We start from the raw sequence: 18964 nt of genomic DNA, 5'->3' as shown, positions 1-18964 counted from the left end.
ACCTGAGCCCTGCCCAAGTTGATGGCAGTGAGATTATGCAAATAAAATGGCTGCTATTTTAAATCACTAGGTGTTTGTTGTGTTGTTATGATAACTGTTGTGATAACTGGAGTAGATTAAAATCAGTGGAAATGACAAGGTGTGTACACAGACGTTTGGAATAATCCATATTTCTTGATGACTCCTCAGTGAAGGGGCTTATTGAAAGGACAAAGCAGGTCAAAGAATATAAGAATTTAGAATTGAGTGCAAAGGTCAGTGTGAGTTAAGGAAGGAAGTTGCAAGAGCAGTCTTCAAGAAAGCATTTCTGGCAAAGCAGTTAAAAATATTAACTTATCTATTTTGAAAAATACAGATATTTATTAATTGCTAACAGAATGCTAATAATATTTCAAAGATTCAGTTTAATAAGTATATCTGAAAAGCTTTAAAGGCATTACCGAGGTAATAAGTGGCATTACCGAGGCCACTTTTTACTTTATATGGAAAAATCAGTCTTTAGAATAAACAGGAAAGCACATAAACACAAAATCAATAACAATTTTTATTGCACTAATAATAAAATTCATTCCAATGTATTAGCTATCTACTTGTACAGAACTATATTCACTTAGCAATTAGATTGCTAAGACCAGGGCTTCTTAATAGAATGCCTCTCATAATTCACTAGTTAAATTTACGGATGGCGAATATCAGTGGCATTTACAGCTTGACGGATGCTGTGAGTGTTGACTTTATTTATTGTACTATTCAAGAAGAAACAGTTCTTCGGATGTTTAGCATTTAGCTTTCTGTTTCAGAACATCAGCTTGAAGAAATGTGTCAGTCAAATTGTCTATTTTTATGACACTGAAAACAATCAAAGTAATAAGCAATAGAGAGAATTCAGAATGAGAATAAATGGAATACAGAGTCATTACTAAAAGAAATGGAAATAAATAAAAAAGTCTAAAAAGTGGAGGGAACTGATGTGATAAAAATAACCCAAATGCATTTTCACAAGCTATGAGAATCACCAAAGGGAACATATACATAAGTCATAGGACAAAGTGAGGGTCTCTTGAAAATAAGACGAGATTTAAAAAAAAAAAAGATAAGAATGGATGAATTTTAAAGATCTTATACCCATTAAGCAGCCAGTATTAAAGAAACAATAATAGCACTGTTGAAATTAAGATCAAAGGGTAACATACATCTGCACATACAATTTCCATAAGATTTGTTTAAAAGCTACCTCAGTCCTTGTTTAACTATTGCTGCCTGTCAAGGACTTTGGTTATTAATTTTCTCAGGTTTTGGAGACAAGAACTGTGGAAAATTATTTGGATTTGAGGATCTGGAAGATCTATGTGATTCCTAATGTGCATTAACTAGTTGGATCTTAATGTTGGACGGACATGCATTAAAGAAAGCCAGTAAAATCAGAGAATGGGGGTCTTCTGGTAAATCTTGTATATACAGAAGTTTACCAATTTTCCGGAATCAGAAAAGAATAAAATACACATAACGTTAACCAATTTGGAATTCTGCCCCTACTTTCCTTTCCCCTTTCTGTCCAGTTAGCTCTCTACGCTCCTGCCAGCTCTTGACTGACCCGAGTAACCACTGTTTACGCCAAAGAGCCTACTGCCTCACTCTCAGCTCCGGCCGGGCCCCCCCAACTCCAAGAGCCCCAAACTCAGGGTCCAGAGCTCTGCACGGGAAGCACAGCCGGGATCCCGGAGGCGTGGGAACCGGAGCTGGGCGCTCCTCCTCCCAGGCTGGGCACAGAGCCAGGCCCCGCCGTGAAGGCGCGTGAGGACGCGCCGGGGTCTCAGTCGCGGGCTGGCATTTTTGCGCGGGATCAGGGGCGCGCTGGCACCGCTCCAGAGCTGGCAGAACGCGAAGCCGCGTCGGAGCGCGCCGAACCGACCCACCCAGGCGCCTCGCCCCGCCTGGAGGTTCCCGCCAGTGGCCAAACCAGCCCGACTTGCCGCGGCTCCCGGGGGCAGTAGGTGGCTCCGGCCTCCCCGCTGTCGCCACAGCCGGAGCGGACCGCGTGTCCCGTCGCGCCGCGGAGCCCTTTCGGTTTGCCCCACCAGGCGGGACGGAGGCGGACGGGGACCTGGAGGAGCTAGTCGGCCTGCGCTCCGTCTTCGTCGCCTGCGAACCGCTCAGGGAAGCTGGAACGCAAGAAGTTCAGCGCCCTGTGGGCGGAGCTGCGCGAGCTGCCGGCCGAAGCCGAGGCCGGCTCCGGAGGCTGGAAGCCGACCGCGACTGCGCCTCAGCTTCCAGGAGTTTGCGCTCGGCTTCCGCTGGGCCGGCCGCGGGGGACGGCTCCTTGGCTGGGGGTCGCGAGAACCAGGCGGGGTCCGACCCCGGGGACAGCGAGGAGGGCTAGGGCGACAAGGACGCGGCGGCGGCTCTGGCCGCCTCCTGGGACGCGGCGAGCCCTGGCTAGGCTTGGCAGGACTTCCAGGCACGACTCTGGGACGAGGCCAAGTTCATCCCCAGGTGCGTGTGTAGTTTGGAGGGCGGGAGGTGGTGGTGGTGTTTCCTGTCCTCCCAGGGGGCGCTGCCATCTCTCCCTCTTACACTGAGGAGTGTGCAGCACTCCTAGTCTCTCTCTGAGTTCCTTTTTCTCCATTCACCGACTCGCTTTAACTTCCCCAAGACGAGATGCCGTAGCGTTAAGGAAAGGGAATGCGTTCAGAGTCAGAGTTTGGGGAGAAAGTTTTACTTGCTCATATCTGAGCCCTGCAAAGGGCACTTTGTTAGTTATACAGGCCAAAGTGAAATCCGCAGCGTCCGGAGAATCTTCCCAGACACTGACTTAGGAGCGCTCCCACTTCTCAACGACTTGATTACGGCACCTTCTACTCCAGGCCTCTGGATGCACCTGAGCGGCACCTGAGCCGTGACCCGGGCTGTTAGCCAGTTTGGCTTTCTCTATAGCAGTTTTTTTACTCCCTGTTTTCCTGCTACTACATAGAAAACAAGACATTGTTGTGCATTTATATTGCTGCACACAAATATTCATTGATGCCTACTATTTTACAAGCTCATTTGTTTGATTTTCAGAATTAAACAGGGTTGTAGACTTTCTTATCTCTGCTTGATGGAGAAATTTAGACCTAATTTCTTGAAGTCTTAAGGGACTTGCCCAGTTAATAAAAGAGCAGCATTTAATCCCAGATGTTGTAAACTGAGAGTGAAAACTCTCGCTTTTTATATCACAGAATAAAATGATAAAATCATGAAAAATAAACTCTCTACTCTTATGGCTCCGACAGAAATAACATAACATCAAGTTACTTAATTCGCAGGCGAAAGGGGATGGCTGCAGGTTTAGGGCATAGAGGGAAATGTAGTAGGGTTTTATTGAGATGAATTTCCATCTATCTCTGCCAGGAGTCATGGTATGTCTTAAGCTATTTTCACTTCTTCCTCAGGCGCTACAAGCATGTTAATACTATAAAATGGTTTTCTGCTCTCTGGATTTCCGTTGAAATTTTATGGATCTCTGGCTGTCATTATTAGGAAGGTCTGAAAGGCATCATTTTGGTTGGCAGTTCACATATTTGAGACATATGACTCAGAAAAGGAAATAGCCCTGGAAGGCAGCAGTGGCCTGGCTCACCCATTCACTGCTTAGACCTGCAGGGCTGGGAGTCCTCACTTCCTCCTCCGGACAGCCTCTCCCTGCAGTTTGGAGAGTTTGAGAATACTGGGCATAGAAAGTGACTCATTGCGGTATAAGATGGATTATGGGGAGAAAGTGTGTGTGATACCCATCTTTTCTATTATTTACAAATGAGTGAAAATGCAGTGTCTCCACCAAGGAAGTAGAAAAATTTAAACTTTGCTATAAGCCATATACTTCGAATCATCTTTCATGTGTAACTTGGTTTGGGTCCAGCTAGTTAAAAAAGGTAGCAATTTTAAGAATAAGAAAAGGTAAGCCCACACCACATTTTACACACACACACACACACTGTACTACTTTTCAGAGTTGTCAAGTCTCAGCAGCAAATATATGACACAACCTTTAAATGATCAAAATGACCTTCTTAGGATCTGCATACAAACCAGGACTTAATATCATTGGTGACATTATTATTATCACAATGCTTTTCCAACTCTTCAGAAGTTATTAAATTTAATGGCACCAATGTCAAATGGTAGACTTGTGTCCTAAGCCCCACCCCCATCTTCTGCGAGATTAACAGGTACAATATTTGCCTTCCTGTACTTGTTCAAGCAGAAAAGAAATAAACTGAGTTGCTTCATCTGATTGTTCACATGGTAGCCATCAGCTGTTTTGGTAAATTGGGTTGCTTCTATTCCATGTCCTCATACAGCTGTTCACCTTCCCTTCCTCCCATTCAAATGTGATAAAAAATCTTTTGTTATTGACAGTGCTGTTGCCATTATTTCAGCCAAATTAATCCTGCAAACATCAGAGTGCCTGTTTTGTGCCAGGCACTGTCTTATGTACTGTCCTAGGTCCCTGGAGACAAAGAGAAAGAGGAGACGTAGTTCATGCCCTCAGGAAGTTCATAGGGTGGGTTAAACATTTCTCAAAAATTTCATCGAAGAAATTGTAAAAGCAAGAGAGTTATTTGCAGGAAACACCATGTATTGTGGGCATAGCCTGACAGACTGCCCACAAGCAGGAGCTTTCTTTGAAGTCTTGAGTTTTTAATCATAAAAAAATCATGCATTTGTTCATTTTACTCTATAACATATTGGGGCTTGTTTTAATCTAAAATGTTATATTTCCTTTCAAGGGGAAAATTGTCTCTCTGGGAAGGTGTGCCATTTCATCTGGTGGCTTAGTTTCCCACCTGGCACTCCATCTTCCCCCAGGTGACCCTGTCCCATGCCTATCCTAGGAGGATTCATGTACAGTTTGAGGAGAACAGATATCAGATAGTATAAGAATGTTTGGTTCTTGTAGAGGTAAAACGTGGTGGCGATTTCAAAGATCATTCAAAAAAAAAATCAAAAACAAAAACAAAAAAAATCAAAAAAACAAAAACAAACAAACAAAAGATCATTCAAGCTCTTAGATCAAAATATTAAGCAAATTTGGGTTAAATTCCTCAGTTATCAATAATTGCGATATTAGAGAGAAAATAACATTGCATTGGGAAAGAATAAAAATGGTCTCCGGGATGTGTTAACACATTCTTAAGTTCGTTATCTCTTATAATACTGAGGGACTCCTTTCCTTAAAGGCTGGGGACGGGAGTGTCCGAGTGACCTGTTGAGTTGGGCAGGTGTGAATGGTCCAGAGGGTCAGGATGGGCCGTCACCTCTTCCTAGTAAGCTAGAACTAGGTCAGCCAGCAGGTGAAACCAGAATGGGCAAGGTGATGTAGTTGTGTAAGAGAATTCTGGAAGGAGGATTGTATCAGGCCAAGAAAAATCCATAAAGTGGGGAGAGGATGTCTGGGGAGAAGCAGAGAGCAGACTTGTAATAACCTAGTCTAATCAGTTCCTGGTGCCAGGGACATTCTCTTGGTGAAAGCAAGGTTTGTACCCAGTACAATAAGTGTACTCAATAAATATTTGCTGAATGAATCAAATAAGCCCGTGTTCTTTGATTCCTTGCTTCGTATACTGAGAATGCAGTTAGTTCATACTGTGTGTGATCTCTTCATTTCTTTTGTTGGTTCCCTCCCTATACTTTCAAGTTCCTAGTGAGCGCTGGTGTGTTCTTAGATTGGCAAGGAGAGAAGGATATAGGGTGTGTGTGTGTGTGTGTGTGTGTGTGCGCGCGTGCGCGTGTGCACACACACACGTTAAGCATTTGACTGAGGCAAGGGCATAATAGGAATTCATCTCTCTCCTCTAATCAGAGCTGAAGCTTTTCAGAGTTTTCTCAGTTCCATTTGTAGTGATAGCGAGTGTCATTTGTGGACTGATTCACATTGATAAATTAACCTAGAACCCCTCATTCTTAGAAACAGAAACACAAGGGTCCAGCTGGCACTGGAACCGCAATGGGTTTGTGCATGGGCACTGGTTGTGCCACAATAGCCAGACCAGGGACAGACCCAGGGTGGGTGCATCTAGTGTAACAGGGGTTAGTGTGATTGGTGACCTGCCAGACAGGGCTAGGGTGGGATTGGTTCAGGTGCCAAAATTGGACCCATGCTGTCAGCTGTTTCACGTGATTTGCACCTTTTCTACACACACAATGTTGAAGAGGACTCTTTTGTTGAATAATTTAGAAGCAAGAAACTTAATGGAGAAGGAACCAAAACTACCCACGTGTGACCTGTATATGGGTTGTCAAAATGGTTTACTTCAGCATGTCTGTACAACTATAAAGATGATGACTAAAATAGAGAGGAAAAGAGCAACAGTTGAACACCAATCCCACTTCTCTAGATTTTTTAAAACACATAGCTACAAGTACACAGAGGCGTGGTTTCAGCATCGGTCAGCGTTTCCTTTACATTTCCCTTTCTTGGGCTCCACTTTAGGGCTTTTCCCTCTGGTCATCTTCTTTTGCAATAGTGCAGTTGCTTCATAAACCCACTCTACCTACATGCTGTGGTGCTTTGCAAAATGAGAACGGAAGAGAGGAGAGGTGGACGCAAAGAGAGAAATAAACACAGAGAGTGATCTGGAGACACAGAGGGAGAGGGACTGGGTGAGAGGGGGCAGAAGACGAGCAGACGGATGGAGAGACACTGACTGATTGATTAGATAGTGCCTCAGTTTCCCTTCTCTTCCCACTCAATGAGAACGGCCCCGAGGCAGCTTGAGATGCGAGAGTTAAATCAGCTCTTCTCTGGTTGATCTCAGTTCTTGAGTATCTTCCAAATGTGAGCATCTGGGTGCTTTGGACTGTGTTTGTAGTGTTTGAAGATAAATATATATTTTTCACTCATATGGCCAGTAATATCTTGTGCTCTCCAAGGAGATAAAAATTTGTTTCAGCCTTGAGGCATGATGGTGGGTTGAGCCTCGGTCCTGGAAGAGTGTTGTTTTTTTTTTTTTTAAATACAGTATTTATTTTAAAAATGTATTTATTTTTATTTATTTATTTTTGACTGCATTGCATCTTCGTTGCTGCACTCAGGCTTTCTCTAGTTGTGGCAGGCTGCCTCGGGTTTTCTCTATTTGCCGCAAGCGGGAGCTACTCTTCGTTGCGGTGCGCGGGCTTCTCGCTGCGCTGCCTTCTCTTGTTGCGGAGCACGGGCTCTAGGCGCGCAGGCTTTAGTAGTTGCAGCACGCGGGCTCAGTAGTTGTGGCTCACGGGTTCTAGAGCACAGGCTCAGTAGCTGTGGCACGTGGGCTCAGTAGTTGTGGCTCGCGGGCTCTAGAGCGCAGGCTCAGTAGTTGTGGTGCTCCGCGGCATGTGGGATCTTCCCGGACCAGGGCTTGAACCCCTGTTTCCTGCATTGGCAGGCGGATTCTTAACCACTGCGCCACCGAGTGTTTTTGACTGTGTGTAATGCTTTCCTTTGGCACTGGCTTTGGGGCCTATCAGTGTGCTAGCCACAGGCTTTCCAGAGATTCTCTGCCTTTTATGCATTCAGAACTGGAGATATATAGAGACAGATGCATAAAGATATATCTGTCTATCTATATCTGTATATCTCTCTGTATATCTTTATTTTCTAATTGTTGCTGGCTTGTTGCTTTTTGTTTTTTCCCTTCAATATATCCTCTGTCACAATTATGTGTGTCATTACTGCTGAATGGGAGAAGCCTACCTGTCTGTGAAAACCACAGCCTACCTTGAACCTTCCAAACCTTGCGCTTGGGCCTGGCAGGAATCTGTGTGTGGCTTAGTTTTTCTGAGCTCTGCTTGCTGGTGGTGACCCCTTCTGGTTCTGATATTTGAGTTTCATCTCAAGGTAGTAATTTCTTTTTGGCCTCCTGGCCCCAGAAAGGTATTCTGGCCTGCTCTGACCCTCAGATCTCACTGTTTGTTCTGAGCTTTGCTGTCAGATTTTGATGAGAGCTTGTTTACTCTACCTTATGGTGTGGACAAAAAGAGAAAAGCTTAGGGGCTACCCTGGTGGCGCAGTGGTTGAGAGTCCGCCTGCCGATGCAGGGGACATGGGTTCGTGCCCCGGTCCAGGAGGATCCCACATTGCCGCGGAGTGGCTGGACCCGTGAGCCATGGCCGCTGAGCATGCGCGTCTGGAGCCTGTGCTTCGCAACGGGAGAGGACACGGCAGTGAGAGGCCTGCGTACCGCAAAAAAAAAAAAAAAAAAAAAAAAAAAAAAAGAGAAAGGCTTAAAATGAGGTATCATGGGAAGACTACGCTCTAAGAGCCGCAGACTCTTCTCTGGCTTGGCTTTTAACCTGAAGTTTTCATTTACTCCTATCCTGAATCACCGTTCAAATTCACAGTCATACTACTACTGTCACTTTGAGCATGTAAACATCTTTACCTGTTTCTCAGTTTCTTCCCAGGTTACATGATCTTATTTCATTTGTAAAATGGAAGCAGTTGAAACAGGCTAGTGTGCCGTGAATGGAAGCTTAGAGGCTGACGGCGGAGAGAGCTTTTAGATGATGGGGAAGGTTAGGATGCTGTAGTGATTCAGATGTCTGCTTTCTTCTCCTAAGAGGGTATATACAATATACCTTCTTGCTTCATGTGTAGCTTGGTGAAGTTTAGGTGGGGCCTGACTGCGGTATATTGTTGGAAGGAAGAAATGGGAAGAGATTATTTATCACGATACTTGGGCTTCTCCTATCTGACTGTTAGTCTCATACCATGTTGTAAAATGGGAAGTAAACACTGTTTCCCAGAGGAAAGTTGTAATGGTGGAATGACACATATGATTTCATTGAAATTAGTTCCTCAAAAAAACAGTTTCATGGGACTTCCCTGGTGGTCCAGTGGTTAAGACTCCGTGCTTCCAGTGCAGGGGGCAGGGTTCGATTCCTGGTTGGGGCACTAAGATCCGACATGCCACACGGCCCAGCCAAAAATTTAAAAAACAAACAAAAAACAAGAAAAACAGTTTCATTGCTTCAACTGGTAAGTTTGGGGTCTTCCAAATTATAATTGCTTTTGTCAGAGTAATTATAAAAAGAGGAAAGTGAATTTAAACCTTAAGGCCTTCGTTTGTATGTCTTATAAAGATATATAGATGCAGTAGCTCAGACATGTTTCTTTAATTCCCTCAGTGTTCATGCGCCTGCCAGTGTCCCAGGCACTAGAGTGACCCTGACCTTCAAGAAGCTTGTTGTTTCACCCTTTAAAATACCTAGGAGTTTCTAACACCTGAAGGACCTGGGATGCAGTATAATAAATGGAAAAATACCTCTGGTCACATCCTCGGACTATGAACATTTTATGTCAAGAATGTTTCTCCAATCAGGGGCCCTTTGGGTCTTGTATGCTTGGGAGTCTTAGAAGACTAAACATTTTTGTTTTCATTTTATGTTATCATTATATGATAATATAAAACAAATTATTTGGAGCACATTTGCAATCACCTGGGTGACCCTTGCATGACAGATTTGGCTACAGCATTTCAAAACCTGCCTCTTTGTTTCAGACTGGTTATGCGGCACCCACAGCCCCACTTGTCATGGGCTGATGAGGAAGGCACAGCAGTGGGCTTAGTGTAAGTGATGTGTCTGTGTAAAATGAAACTGATTGACAACATAGAGTGTTGGAGTCTCTGTGTTCTCAATGGAAAAGTGATGGGGAATGGGGTTTTGATCTTGTAAATGTAACTCAAAAGTGCAGCACACAAGCTGCCAGTGCCTACTGACATTAGCTGTGGGGATATAGTTTCAGTGGAAGTGCATCCCTTGTTGGATTAAATGAATGTTGTTAATTATCATTCCATTGATTTTCAAACGTGTGTTGGGCACATTAATGTTTTGGAACTATAAGTATAATTAGTTTATATCTGTTTATGTTTGTTCATAGTTCGTAACATGATATAGACAATATTTACGTCAACTCTGCAATCCATAGGAGATATTTTCTTTAATAAGGTCTACATGTTAGTCAAGTGTGAGAAATACTGTTCTAAAAGGACTTGAACTCCTCAAGGGCTATAAAAGATTGAAAACAGTTTCTCCATTTTTCATTGCTTATTGATCTTGCCCATCATTTAAATTGAGGGCAAAAATATTGTGGAAGAAGACCACCTTAAATTGGTCCCAGTCTTAAGGATCATGTTTGTCATTTGCCCACAGAAGAAACTCTTCGTGCTTTTTTCCTATGTCATTCATTTTAATTACTTCGTTTAAAAAAGATTTTTTTTTTTTGTATCCACATATGCCTGGGACTGTGCTAGGAACTGGGTGCTTAAAAATCATATCCAGTCAAAAATCAAAGTTTCTTGGCCAGCTGCTCTCTCTCCAGAGGCACCAGTGAGTGTAATGAATGGGAAGAATCATGAGGTGGATGGTCTGGGTCCAGGTCTCACTGGGGGTCGGAAATCAAGCACACCTACTAAATTCAGGCAGTTTTTTTCTCTCTTCAGTAGAGACGTTATCTCCACTTATCTTGTGTGGTGATGATATAGTTTCAACAAGAGAGATTCTAGGTCCTGGTTAGATTATCTTCAGGTTCCCATCTTCACCATCCCGTGGGCTGTGACTGATGTCACGGAGAGGGGCTCACAAACTCAGAGGCCACCGCGGCCAGGCAGGTAACACTCACCTGATAGAATGGAGTTGGGGCCCAGTAGCAGCCTCTGCTTTATCTGCTGGGGGGACAGACAGATGCTGACAGGCAGGATGTAGGCCCAGTGTTGCCAGCGATGCCAGCTTGTAAAGGATGGTGAAACATCCAGCTTTTAAGTAGAAATTTCTAATTTTGCATACTCCGTGAGGTGGGAAAGATACCATTTCCAGTTTGCAACCCCTGTTTCCTACCTGTGAATATGCCCTGGTAAATTCAAGTGTCAGTTGTGATCCTGCTTTGAAGATCCGTGAACATGTGGTTCCATGGTGCCCTTAGACCTTTAATCATGTTACTTCTTGCCCTTTCAAGTTTGTGGGGTCATATTTTGACCCAAAGATAGTCTATCTTTACTCTCTTTTTTGCTCTTGGATATTCTTGTCATTTCAGAGTTACCTTGTTCAGGCTCAACAGGTGGTGCTGTACAATATTTTCTACCTCCAGGTTATGCTGCCCTGATAGGTGTGTCCTTGGGGGAGGAGGGCTGAGCTCTGAAAGCACTGAGATATCCAGAACACCTTTTCCCCTGATGTCTTTTTTTCTCTTCATTTGAAGCTGGAAGTACTTGTCTGTCACAGTTTTAAGACAGCTAAAAAATCAATTGGAATGGAATGATTTCTGATCAAAAATAAGGGAATTTAGTGATGAGAGGTCATATTTTCTGGTACCGCAATGGTGTTTCCTTTCATTGCTGGAATATTTTGTCCTTCAGGCAAAAAAATTTTTGAGGAGATGAAAAGATGCTCAACATCACTAATCATCAGAGGAATGCAGATCAAAACCACAGTGAAATATTGCCTCATAGCTGTTATGATGGCTGTTATTAAAAACACAGAGGTAATAAGTGCAAGTTAGAATGTGGAGAAATTGGGAACCTGTACACTGTTGGTGGGAATGTAAAGTGGTGCAGCCACTATGGAAAACAGTATGCAGGTTCCTCCAAAAAATTGAAAATAGAACTACCATATGATCCAGCAATCCCACTTCTGCATGTATATCCAAAAGGATTGAAATCAGGATCTTGAAGAGATATCTGCACTCCCATGATCATTGCAACACTATTCACAACAGCTAAGAGTTGGGAACAGCTGAAGTGTCCATTGACAGATAAATGAATAAAGAAAATGGAGTGTATACATACAGTGGAATATCACTCAGCTTTAAAAAAAAAGAAGGAACTTCTGCAGTATGTGACAACATGGGTGAACCTTGAGGACATTATGCTAAGTGAAATAAACCAGTCACAGAAGGACCAATAATGTATAATTCCACTTACATGAGGTATCAAAATAGCCAACTCTTAGAAAGTAGAATGGTGGTTGGCAGGGGTTGGGGGATTGGGAAATGAAGAGTCGCTGTTCCGTGGGTTAGAGAGTTTCAGTCGTTCAACATGAACAAGCTCTAGAGATCTGCTCTGCAACAGTGTGCATGTAGGTGACAGTACTGCACACTTATAGGTTTGTCAAGGTCGATTTCACGTTATATGTTTCTTAACCACAAGAAAAAAAAACTATGGAAATATGAAATTTCTTTTTTATAGAGATAAGAAATTTGGATAGCTACAAAGCTCTGTGTCTTGTAATTTTTGTCAGCCCCAAATACAGGCTCCATCAAGAGTTTCCCCTTAAATGTACTCATACCTGTCCTTTTCAGGTGACCAGGCAGAAACACTCCAGATAAAGAGATTCTGAGAGCTCCATCCCCATCCCCTACCACCGCCCCACACTGATGGCAACTACCCTCTTCAATTTCATTTTTTTTTTAATTTTAATTTTTTAAAATTTTGGGGGACATTCTGGGGAATGTTCAGCCATGACACCCACTTGTGATCATTTACAACTACACAGTTATGGAGCATGCTCAAGTGGCCATTTTGTCATAATGGTATCTCTGACCTAGAGTGTTTTTGTTTGTTTGTTTGTTTTAATGTCTGGCTAGAAAACAAAAAAGTGCAAGTGAGTTATTCATTTTGAAACCTGAATGCAGTGGTGGAAGTCTCCCCTGCTGTGAGCCACCTGTGGCTGCCTGGTCCCGAGGTGGAGGGTCAGGGGGGTTGAGGCAGCATGTGCTGGCTTGTTGCCCATCTCCTTAGGCGTGGTGGCCGCACAGTTCATCCCCTGATGTGACACAGTCACGTTGTAATTCTTGCTCCTATAGAGCAGAGTTACAGTCTGCTCTGGCTGAGGCAGAAAAATTTCTGAGGAGTCAACTGACATTTGCTTAGAAAATCCGTGTTTTAAGACATTTGTATGTCATGTTTTCTGACAGACATGCTGTAAACTAGTGTTAGTGTTGGTGATGCAAATACTTTTTCTTTTCCTCCTTGGGGATCTGTTGGCATAGCCTGTACTTCAGTCTGGCAGATATGAGTAGCTTGGGGATGTTAATGAATGAATTATAGTGCATGCATTTTTGCTCTAACATAGTATGTGCATTCCAGAAAAACCTAATATTCTGCAAACACACACAAGACATAAAAAAAAAAAAGTAGGAATGGGGCCGACCTCTCCCTATCTGTACAGCTTTGCAACCAGAATACTCAAAAACAGTAACAATCCTAATAAGATATTAGCACAATAAAAAAAAACCCTACTTTACATTCTTAATAGACAGAGACATGCAGCAGTCCAGAATACCAGTCCAGGATAAACTGTAGATGTTTTAAACAGTGAAAATATAGGATTTTGCAGTTTATTTATTTATCTTTTTAGGGTGAAGGTAACTTGATGGATGGAGGTATATGGGATGTGGCTGCCAAGTTATGGGAATAAGGACAAAATGAACAAACACAAAGCATGTGGAATGTCTGTGCCAGGAAGAAGTCCCCCGGGGAGTGAGCACTGTGCCTAGCACTGGGTTCACTTGCAGCCGGCTGCCTTCAGTGGCGGTAATAGGCTTGCGTTGGGTGGCTGTTACTTGGGCACAGAGCACTGACATGCTGGGAAATGCAACTTCCACTTCTGCATCTCTCACCTATTGACCTAGGGGACGAGCTAATTGATGCTGTAGGAACATGTACTCTGTCTGAGCAGTCCTAGTCTTGAGTACAAATTCATGGGAGGCTAAAGGAAGGCACCGAGCCAGAAATGAGCGTTAGATTGATTCCATGTGTACAGATCTGGAGGTTTTATATTGGTCTAAAAAGATAATGTATTGCCTCTCTCCTAAAAGATTACAGTGAATAAGCTGTCTTTGGACTAATAAAATCTGTCCACAGAAGTCCTCTGATCTATTAGACAGTCTGTTACAATCCTAATGAGCCCTGTGAGAATTAAAATGTTATATTATGTGAGCATTTGGGCCCTTAAAAAGTGACCTATTCTGTTGAATGTTATTTAAAATTAAAGTTCTCATTCAGCAGCTGAATAAGAATTCAGTTCTTCTTGAGTTCAACTTATTCAACCAAGTAAGCTGAATAATCTTACTCAACTCTTTTAAGCACTGCTAACATATATTCACTGTGAAGCTGGTGTATTTGTTTATGTGATTAACTCCAGTGAAAGTACAGTGACATAACCCATTATGTTAGGGTTCTCCAGAGAAAGAGAACCAGTAAGATGTGAGTGTGTGTGTGTGTGTGTGTGTGTGTGTGTGTGTGTGTGTGTAGAGGCGGGAGCTGGGGGTGGATTTATTTTAAGGAATTAGCTCACATAATTGTGGAGGCTGGCAAGTCTGAAATCTGCAGGCTGGGCCGGTAGGCTGGAGACTCAGGGAAGGCAGTGGGCTGGCAAAATTCCCTCTTCCTTGGGGATGATCAGTTTTCATTTAAAGGTCTTCAACTCACTGGAAGAGGCCTGCCCACATTATGGAGGGTAATCTGCTTTATTAATCTCATGTACAAAAGACCTTCACAGCACCGTCCAGACACGTACAACCAAATACGTAAGTACTGCAGCCTAGCCAAGTTGACACATAAAATGAACCATTGCAGCTACTAAATAAAATGTTTTTCAGATACCCTGTTTTCGAGATTCCCTATGTTACGGGAATGTTTTGGAGAGATCAGAGAGCATTTCTTTCTTTTTCTTTTTTTTTTTGTTTTTATTGCTTCCATCTTATAAAATACACACCAGAAAATTTTCAAATATTAATTTGAATCTGGGAAAAATCCCTATACATATGTTATATTCCCCTTGTACCCCTTCCAAATGCCTAAACACTTCAAAACTACATACCAAGTTTCTGGGGAGGCTTTAAAGTTATTAACATTTTTCTCTCTGCCAGGAAGAGGCTTGCCCTATCTGTATTCATGGCTCTGAGATGCCCTGGGAGAAGAGGGCTTACTCACCCTGGTGTCTACCCCTCCATTCTCACCCTACAACCTCACTCTTCATGAAAATATTCGTAACTGCAAACTGAGCCCCTCATGGAAGAGACATCTTGGATTTAAGCAGCCTCTCAGCCATCTGGCAAGTCACACCAGCACTTTACATTGCTGCACTTTCCCAGGCAAACTAACTGCTTGCTTGCTCACTTCCTTTCTTTCTTTCCCTTCTCCCTCCCTCCCTCCCTCTCTCCCTCCTGTAAGTGCTATGGGAAAGGCACTATGCTAACAAGTACAAAGGTGAAGTTTTAATGAGAAACAGCGCAAAACTCCCTAGAGTTGGAGCAGGATTTTACTTTACTGTCCCCAACTACTAGTTTTTGTCCCTGAGTTGGTAGAGCTAATAGGGATGCAATTTGAGAGGCACTGGGAAGCCAAGAATGTTCCACCAGATGTGGGTCCTAAAACTTCCATGCTCATATTCCCAGGATGAGGCATTCCTCAGCACCCAGGAGCTTGGCAGGCACTGGTTTTAAATCACGTCTTTTCTCAGGCTCTGCAGCTCGAGGCCTCACTCAAGCAGCATTGGCCGCACCTGGGAGTTTTTCTAGAAATGCAGGCTCTAGGTCCCACCATGGACCTACGGAGGCATCTGCATTTTAACAGGATCCCTGGGAGATTTGTGTGTGTATTAAACTCTGCTGAGGAAATGAGAAATGGGGAGGGAGTGTGACCACGCTTGGTCGGGAGTTGCTTTTCAAAAGATAAAAAAGCCCCAGAAAGAGAATGTGGAACTGAGGGAGGAAAGATAAGCATCATGTGCTTCAGATTTTGCCAGGGGTTGCCTCTGGTTACTCGAAATCTGAATTATGAAGTGCTCATGATTGGATTTACCACGAAGATAAGAAATTTATACTTCATCAAGAATATTGTGTAATATTTTGTGAATGTGCTCTTCAGAGGCAAATACACATACAGAAAAGGGCACAGAGCTCGGTGTACAGCTTGCTGAATCTTTCCAGATGGAATGCTCGCATATTCAGCTTCCAGATCAGGAAACAGCATGTTACTTAGAAGCTCCCGTGCTCCCTTCCAACCAATCACTACAGCCCCTCCCTGACCCCCAGGCATGATCTCTTGCCTGTTCTTTTCCTTATTACCTGGGTTTGGCTTCTTGCACTCAACATTATGCTTGTGAGCTTGTTGTTGTAGATCTGTCATTTCCATTGCTGTAGAGTATTCACTGTGTGAAGATATCACAATTCATTTATCCATTTTACTATTAATGGCCATTTGGGTACTTTCTACTTTGTGGCTGTCACGTAGAGTGCTGCAATGGGCAGTCTGTCACATGTCTTTTGGTAAACATATGGAGTCACCCAATGCCTTGCTTTTAATAACTGTTTGCAAAATAACCTCAGCTTTCCTTGCTAACTCAGGGTCATCATTATGAAGCCGAGTTTCATCCTGGACTGTAGTATAGTGATATCCTCAGGATTTGGGGGATGGTAGTTCAGCTTGGCTTTTTGAGTTCCTGTGTGCATTTTCTGTTTTTGCTGTCAGGCTGCCAGGTTACAATTTACTATTGTTGGTTCTTTCTTCCTTCCTTCCTGAGTACCTTCGTTTGCTGAAGACTCAGGAAGCAAAATGATCAGATATACTAGAATTGAGTTTTAAACCCCCTTGAATGTAGTCCTGTGCTAAGGAGGGGTGTCTCACAGGGTGCTGTTCATCCTTTCCTGACTTTCAGTCTTCTTTTGGATTCTTCATGGTGCCAGATATGTGAGTTTCATATGACTGGAGTGCTGCCATCACTTTGAAATTGGTATTTTTTGCAGTTTTATTCCTTTTCTGTTTTTATGTATATTTTAACTCCTTTCCCCCTTTTGTTCATTTTGAACATTCCCCAAAGCAGACACTGTAGTTCTAAATTATCTTTGTAGAAATTATGTCATTTAGAAAGGTAAACACAAAACATGGATATATAATATTATGAATACATGTGAGAAGTAGGCATCTAGCCAAGAGTGGGCATAGTCTTATGCTGATATGAAGCCATAAGCAAGATATGGGCTTGCACCTGTGTCTTCGGCCCCCAGCCCAATGGTTGGTCATTGAGATTATCTTTAATGCTTTTTTTTTTGAGTCTTGGGAAAATGCTACAAAAACTGTACATGGAGGTAAACAGATACTACTGCTTTGTGGGTTCTCCTTGTCCGCTCAAGCAGATTATTGTAATAACTTTATTATGGCTCCTTCTTTAGTACCACTTGCATTTAAAGAAACCATTCAGCATTTATTTCTGTTTTGTTTAGTAGCTTTTAAGCCAGTTGTACTGCCCAAAAGGGATGTTATCCACACAGGTGAGAGAGGGTAGCTCATACCTCAGGGAACCAGAACTGGAAGCCAGTGAAGTTTTGGGATGAAAAATGTAAATTGAGATAAATGTAAATACACAGCTGACTGAAATTGCTTTTTCCTTATCTGATGAACCAGTGAGTTAAGTGGTGACTCAATTAAGAGCAGACTGACTTTTTTTTTGTTATTAATTAATTTATGTATTTGGTTGCACCGGGTCTTTGTTGTGGCATGCAAACTCTTAGTTGTGGCATGCAAACTCTTAGTTGTGGCATGCATGTGGGATCTAGTTCCCTGACCAGGGATCAAACCTGGGCCCTCTGCATTGGAAGCGTGGAGTCTTAACCACTGTGCAACCAGGGAAGTCCCAAAGACTGACTTTCCTTTTCTTGGATCTCCTGAGGGGTTGAGGTCAGATTCCTTCAGGAGATAGTGTTTGCAGATCTGAAGGTTGTTTGCTCTTTTAGTGGGCTGTACCTCTGGGAGCACAAAAGTGGACTAGTTTTCAGGGCAGATGATCCTGGTATAGTGTGAAAAAGATTTTAATAGGATTTTTGGCTACCTTCTTTTTTTTTGTTTGTTTGTTTTTTTTTGTTTTGCGGTACGTGGGCCTCTCACTGCTGCGGCCTCTCCTGTTGCGGAGCACAGGCTCCGGACGCGCAGGCCCAGCGGCCATGGCTCATGGGCCCAGCCGCTCCGCGGCATGTGGGATCCTCCCGGACTGGGGCACGAACCCGTGTCCCCTGCATCGGCAGGCAGACTCTCAACCACTGCGCCACCAGGGAAGCCCCGGCTACCTTCTTTTTAAAAGCACATTCCAGAAAATCACCCTTTGGTTCTTTAGAAAATCAAATGAAAAAGTAATTAAAATTTCCTGCAGGTTTCTGGGGAAGCAATGAAGTGGAGAGTGTCTCAGGAAACTTCTACCTTGTGGAAAATACACCCCAGGCATTATTGAATGAGATGATGTCTCAAAGGGTTTTAACTGTTGAAATGTTGAAATTGAAGATGTCAACAACATTTTGTTTTAAAGGGGAAATGTGTTGAAGAAAATTTGTAAGAAAATCTCCATAATTTTGTTTTAGTTTGATATTTTTTGGTCTATCTGCATAAAACAGAGAGACTGGAAAACGATTATTGGTTTATCTTTGTGTTTGAAGGTTAGGGAGCAGGGTAGGTAGGTAAAAATCAATGATTTTTCAATTAAAAGTAGATTAAAGCCTTCTTTTTGTGATGTTTTTTGTATAGTAACTAAACAAACTCTACATGTGTACAGATAGTTTTAAGATAGTTCAAAGACATCATAGAAAATAAATTCTCATTTAATTACATGATTTTTCAGAGCAAACTCTTGTAACCTTTGAGAAAGACTTTTAAGAAGCCCAGAGCAGGTTGTACACAATCTCCAACAGATTTTCTTGCCAGTATCATATATACTCAGGTGTAAGGTCGAGATTTAACCATTGAAGAAAATTCGGCTATAGCTTATGCACCCAACAGTTATTCTTCCACAATATCAATAATAATATAGTTAAATGTCAATCATTCAATAGTTAGTAGTAGGTGTTCAATATATATTAAATATGAATTCAAGAAATACATTTGCTGGGCTTCCCTGGTGGCGCAGTGGTTGAGAGTCCGCCTGCCGATGCAGGGGACACGGGTTCGTGCCCCGGTCCGGG

At 42.9% G+C, this 18964-nt stretch overlaps 1 pseudogene; it reads left to right on the top strand.

Moving 5' to 3' along the window:
• Window positions 1-682: 682 nt before the first annotated feature.
• The window catches only part of LOC103074991 (ras and EF-hand domain-containing protein-like), a 30560-nt pseudogene continuing 12278 nt past the window's right edge, over window positions 683-18964 (top strand).

The sequence above is a fragment of the Lipotes vexillifer genome, unplaced genomic scaffold (genome assembly GCF_000442215.2).
Source record: "Lipotes vexillifer unplaced genomic scaffold, Lipotes_vexillifer_v1.1 scaffold920, whole genome shotgun sequence".
NCBI classification, from domain to species: domain Eukaryota; kingdom Metazoa; phylum Chordata; class Mammalia; order Artiodactyla; family Lipotidae; genus Lipotes; species Lipotes vexillifer.
The sequence above is the reverse complement of the archived record's forward strand: the minus strand, read 5'-3'. Positions and strand labels throughout refer to the sequence as shown.